At 43.6% G+C, this 6,626-nt stretch overlaps 1 pseudogene; it reads left to right on the top strand.

The window, feature by feature from the left end:
* Positions 1 to 3,878: 3,878 nt before the first annotated feature.
* Positions 3,879 to 4,047, top strand: LOC118657780 (annotated as a pseudogene).
* Positions 4,048 to 6,626: the final 2,579 nt, after the last annotated feature.

Here is a 6,626-nt window from a genome sequence, read left to right as displayed (position 1 = left end):
AAGGCTTCCCCCCACCCTCAATACAGTGGCCTAAAGCTAAGAAAACCATTTATTTCTGACTTATATAATAGTCTCGGGTGAAAGTTCTGAGCCAGTGAGCAGCTCTGCTCCATGTAGTCATCCAGGGAATCAGGCTTTTCCATTCTGGGTGCTGCCATTCCCAAGAGCCTTGCCCTCTGTGTGATTGGGGCTGGACCACACTATGCCCAAGTCATACCTAGTAGGAAAGCGGAAGAAAGCATGGGGAAGGCACACCCACTGTCTTAAATGCCCCATCTTTGGAGAGAACTTGGTCACATAGCCACGTGTAATTACTGGGAAATGAGCTCTCACTGGACAGCCATGCACAGAGCCACAAGCCCATTACCCTGGAAAGAAGCAAAAGGAGATGGTGATGGAGGTTAGCTGTCTCTACCACACTCAGTACCCAAGCCTCTGCCAGTCAACACTTTGTTAATCACTTTCATAATGCTAGACATTAGTTACCTGATCATTAAGTTAGAGGATGACACCAGTACAGAAAAGATAACAAAAATTACATTGGGTAGTAGATGAGGTTTTTAATAAAAATCATAACCTTAGGCAATGGTTTCTTAGATGTGACACCAAAAACACAAGCAATAAAAGAAAAATAAACTGGACATCATCAAAATTAAAGTCTATAGTGTTTCCATGGATACCATCAAGAAAGTGAAAAGAAAACGCACAATATGGGAGAAAATCTTTGTAAATTATATATCTGATAAGGGACTTGGATCTAGAATGCATAAAGAGCGATTGCAGCTCGATTATAAAAAGACAAATAATTCATTTCTTTTTAAGTTGGTAAACTATCTGAATAGCTATTTCTCCAAAGAAGATACATAAATGGCCAGTAAGCACGTGAAGAGTTCTCCTCATCATTAACCACGAGGGAAAGACACATCAAGCCTCAATAGGCACCGTTCCACACCCATTAAGGCATCTATAATCGAAAAGACAGATCATAACAAGTGTTAGCAAGGGTGTGGAACAACTGGAACGCCCACACTGTTAGTAGGCACGAGAAATGGTGCAGCCGCTTTGGGAAACAGTCCGGCAGTTCCTCAAATGTTTAAACACAGAGTTCCCATGTTCTACTCCCAGGTGTTACCCAAGAGAAATAGAAACATATATCCACACATAAACTTGTACACAGATGTTCATAGCAGTGTTACTCATAATAGGCCAAATGTGAACACAACCTAAAGGTCAGAGGGAGGCAAGGTGGCTGCAGCCTAGGGAAGCTGTTCCCAGCACCTGACCAGGCTTGTGGCTAAACTGCGGAACATTCAACTTGAAAAAACAGCTGAAGTACAGCTGATCTTGCCCAGCCGGCATGGCTCAAAGGTTGAGCATTGACCTATGAACCAGGAGGTCACAGATGGATTCCTGATCAGGACACACACGGGGGGGGGGGGGGGGTTGTTGGTTCAATCCCCAGTCGGGGGTGTGTAGGAGCAACGAATCAATGATTCTCTCTCATCATTTGATGTCTCTCTCTCTCTCTCTCTCTCTCTCTCTCTCTCTCTCTCTCTCTCCATTTCTCTCTGAAATCAATAAAAATATATTTTCTTAAAAAAATAGCTGATCTGAAATATGGTGAGCGGGTAGTGCAAGGAGGGGACAGGAGAAGAAGTGAAGTGGGTGAGCCAACTCATGCAGCTGCGCAGTGTGGCTGGGAAGCCGGCAAGAAAGCCCCCAAACCAGAGCAACAGAGAAGGGAAGGGGAGCCAGGGAGCATCGGGCAGTGGGAATCAGTGGCGCTTCGGTCCGTCTGGGAGACCTAGACTGCACTGTCCCAGGCAAAGAGCAAGTGCTTGGTTACAGCACCAGCTTGGAAAGTTCACCCCAACAGTGCTTGTAGGAGAGGCACCAGCAGAACTCCAGACTGGCGAAGGTTCTACAGTTCAGCCACCATGAATCTGGAAGCCCAGTCGCACTCTGGAAGAGCACGTTTGATGAAGAGCAGGGCGGGGGGCCAGAGTGCCTTGGGGAAGAGGAGCGATCCTCTCCACCCAGAGGGAAGAGGAGGTGTCCCTTCCCTGGCCTGTGGAATGGCTCTGGACTAGGAATCTGCACCTGTGCGGCTGGGCCTGGCGCATGGGCACTGAAACATCTGGCCTGGAGGGAGCCTGGGCAAAAGCTCTGCCCAGTGAGAGCTGGCCATGCTGAAAGATTAGAGAGCAAAGCAAAGCTGGGGTTTTGTTGCTGTTGTTTTTTAGATTTTTAAAAAATGTCCCCTCTTGCTTGGGGTGGTGACAAAGGGGTACCGGTGACTCAGGCAGAGATGAGGCATTGGAAGGAGAGGAAGTGCCCACCCACCCCTCCTACAAGCTATGGGCACCACTCATCATGCGAGTCTGTTTAAACCATCTGATGGGGACCTGGATACGCCTGCAGAGCCCAGGTCCATGGGGGAAGAAAGAGCAGCTCAAAACAAGGACATTCAAGGTGCAAGACTTGAGGTAGACCTAGCCTCTGGGTTAGGGAGTCCCCACCCACTGGACTACTTGGGGTTCCACCCTGCAGGGCTTCAGTCAGGTCACCCAAGGACTGCCACAACTCACATTGGCCTGCACCATAGAACTTCCCAGGAGGCCCAGGACGAACATACCAAGGGGCCAGATCCAACACTATCGGAGTAAAACCCAGCAAGCTCCACAAACAGGAGCTCCAAAGGTCTTTTGTTTTTGTTTTGATTGGTTTTTCTTTCTCTTTCTTCTCTTTTTTCTTTCATATTCTCTTATTTCTATCTTTTGTTTTAGTCTATTTTCTTTCTCTTCACTTTTAAAATTTTTCATTTTTAATTTAATATTTTTCTTTTTCAATTTTTATCTTCCTATTCTATATGCTTCTATTCTATTCAGTATTATTACTTTTTAAAATTATTATTTCATTTTTTTCTTTCTTTTTGGTGTGTACTTATTTTATTTCTTGTCTCTTCCTTCTTTGTTTCCATATTCTCTCCTTTTTGCATTTCTTTTTCTTTCTCCTCCAGTTCTTTTGGTCTCATGTCTTTTAAGATTCTTTTTATTGTGTATTTTTGTTTGTGTTTTAATCTTTATGTTGTGGTTGTTGCTTTTATTGTTGTTCTGTTTTGTTTGTTTTTGTGATGTTTTTGGTTTGGTCTGGTTTTGTCTTGTCAGCACCTATATAACAGTTGGCACAACGTGGTCCAGGTTGAGACTCACAGTCAAAATGATGCCACCCATGAATGGAACATCATTCAAGACCCAAATACAATAGGACAAATTCCTAGAAACATATACACTCTTCCAAAACTCAACCAGAAAGAATCAGAAAACCTGATTAGGTCAATAACAACTAATAAAATTGAAGCAGTAATAAAAAAAATCCCAGTAATTAAATGTTCTGGACAGGATGGCTTCACAGGTGAGTGTTTTCTCAAACATTTAAAGAAGAATTAACACCCATCCTCCTCAAACTATTCCAAATTAGACCGGACATCATTGCGGACATCCTTCCATACAAAGCCAGGGCCGGAGGGAAGCCCGGGTCCTGGGTGCCACAGGTAAGCGGTGCTGGAAGCTGGGGGAAGGAAGGCCTACTCTTGCACAAATTTCGTGCATCCTGCCTCTAGTATATAGATAGTACTGGAAGTCCTAGCCACAGCAATATGACAGGAAGAAAAAATCAAAGGCATCCAAATTGGAAAGGAGGGAGTAAAACTCTCTTTATTTGCAGATGACATAATATTGTACATAGAAAACCCTAAAGACTCCACCAAAAAACTACTCAATTTAATAAATGAATTTGCAATGTAGCAAGATACAAAATTAATATCCAGCAATCAAGGGCATTTTTGCCTTTTGCCTTGTTGCTACAGAGAAAGCAAGATGGGTCACCAGCAACACTACTGGAGCCATCGAGGAAATTGGCCCAGGGTTCTTGCTTTTGCCGCATCTGCTCAAATTGCCAGGGTCTCATCCAGAAATATGGCCTCAACACGTGTGCCTGTGTTTCCGTCTGTACACCAAGGACACAGGCTTCATTAAGCTGGACTAAGTGAACTTCCATGAATGGGTCATTCAGAGCATCTACCTTACGATAGAATGCTATCTCTTTGTACATAAAATCTTTAAAAACTTCCAAAAAATGTACTAAAATTGATTGTGGTGATGGATATAGTGAACAGTGAATATACTAAATATACCCAAACACATTGAATTGCACATTTTAGATAACTGACTTGTAAATGGAATGTTAATTAATCCTCAATAAAGCTATTAAAAATGATATGCAGCCAGAACAAAGGGCGCACACTAACAAGATGAGATGTATTGTAGCTCCAGGTAATGACCAGCTTGTAGACTTTGGAAATCTGCTGCCCACATGCAGGACAGGGGCAACAGGCTTGACAGTGATGCCAGGGACGGGGGTAAGGATTTCAGCACATCCTAAAGTCAATATGTACAAACAGCATGACGGGACTGCCGGAGCCATAACACATGCTGAGCTGGAGGTTGTCCTCTCCCACGGAAAGTTCCAGGGATGGTGATGAGCTTTAAAGTGCTCTGGAAAACAGTCAACAAAGACAACACTCACAGCTCTAAACTCACTCTTAGGAAGAATGAATAGGAACAACTGAATTGTAAAGGTAGTTACTGCTAAGGCTTCCATGTCAGAGTCTCAGGCCTCTGGTCATCAGACTCACCGGTATAGGGCCTGTTGTGTCTCATGTCTCCATGTGTCCCCACCAGAGTCCGAGTGGGGGCTGCCCAGACCTGAGTGCAAAGCTCCCTCAGTACAGGGTTGTTGGCTGGGGCTTGCCCTGCAGTCCTGTTGCCAGGCTCCCTGGCACCAGTGACAAGGGAAGTGGGGTATCCAGGAACCAAACAGGTTTGAAAAGAAGAAAATCAAAATCATGGCAGGTAAGATATCTTAAAAATCTCCCCAATTATTTTTCTTATCAGGAAACCAGTCTCTCACTCCCGATACATCCTAAAATGTCAGCTTTACTTTTGTTCATTTGTACTCCACACCTCACCATAAATAATTTGAGGACAGAATGGAAAGTTAGAGCCGTGGATAGGACCTTCTGCCATTGCCTGGGCTGGATCTGGAGTTTACCTTTGGGCTCCTTGACAGAGAAAACTGAATTACTCAAATAATTTTCATATTCAAAAAAGAGGAAACATACTACATTTTCAAGAAATAAAAGATTTACTGGTACCGCAGCTAACAGAATTTTCTGACCTGCATCTATAAGAGGTTAAAATCTCGATAGAGAAAAATCCGTTTTAAATAAAACTTTATTTTATAATTATATGTGTTGCTGAGAGGTTCCTGATCTTTTTATTATTTCTACCAGAGTTCCACATGGGTCAGAAATCAGTTTAAACAGCTTAATTTCTGCTATAATTCAGACACACACACACACACACACACACACACAAAAAAAAAAAAAATTCCAGCAATTATTTATGTACCTCTTATGTATTAGCATTGGAGTGAATGAAAGAAGAGAAACCAGAGAATGAGAAGGGTATTTGTCTTCTAGAAACTTCATTGGGTGCTAACAATACTCAGGAAATGGTTTGAAATCTGAAACAGTAGAAACGTAGAGACTAAGGTGGGTGGCAGGCAGGGACCTTACCTTGTTATGTGGGAGTTCCAGAAGGAGAGATCAATGAGAACCACAGTGGTAAATCAAAAAGGTCAGAATGAAGGTCTGGAAACCCACTCCCAAGAGCTCTGACCAGCCTCCTCCATAAAGAGGGCAGGGGGCTCACACCCACCCAGAAAGGCTGGTCCTGTGCCAACCAGGCCAGGTCACAGAAACGCCACGCCATAAGCCTCGTTACAGGACAGCCTTCCCCCACAACAGATGCAACCCTACCCAAACAAGAGAGTTTGGGGACAAAAGAGACCTAAATCCCTAGTCCAACCCCCCTCCTCAGCATTGCTGCAGCCTCAAGAGCCAGGTGGCACCCAGGGCAAGTCTGCCATGCACTCCTGGGAACGGGCATTTTTAATCTGCTCAATTAGAAATGTAACAACTTCTTGCCTCCATTAGCCAGGCTGGCAGGGAGAAGGCACCGACAGCCATATGTGCCAGAGTTGCTAAGCAAACCTGAGAAAGCACAACCCAAAAGTAACCTCCTTCAGAATGACAGGCATTCATGAGAAAAGATACCGATGTGCCCAACTCTTCCTGGATTTCTCTACTTGGTCATGACTGTGGGATTGGGATGGTTAAGGGCACAGGCTATGTGTCTCTTTTCTTCATCTCTAAGTAGATTTCATAATAATCATACCTACTTTACAAAGATTAAAACAATGCAGATAAAGTGTTTACTCCTGATATCTGAAACATAGAAGTTTCGTTGATGTTCTTATGATCTTGTTGATTGCTAGCATTTTTAGTTCCTTCATCGTATATTTCTAGTTCCCCCACCCTTCTGGAAACATTGCAAATATGTTTTTTGTGTGATCCTTTTAGATCCAGAACTTCATTTCTCAGTATCTAACTCCTTTCACCCAAGTGTTCTTTCTGGATGCCTTTCAGCTCTGTGGGTGGAACACTTTTTTCATTGTTTGGGAGATTCACTTTAAGGTCAGCTTAGCTTCTGATCTGTTCAGTA

The sequence above is a fragment of the Myotis myotis genome, unplaced genomic scaffold (genome assembly GCF_014108235.1).
Source record: "Myotis myotis isolate mMyoMyo1 unplaced genomic scaffold, mMyoMyo1.p scaffold_m19_p_1, whole genome shotgun sequence".
Classification (NCBI taxonomy): domain Eukaryota; kingdom Metazoa; phylum Chordata; class Mammalia; order Chiroptera; family Vespertilionidae; genus Myotis; species Myotis myotis.
Note: the sequence above shows the minus strand (reverse complement) of the source record. Positions and strands in the feature narration are given on the sequence as shown.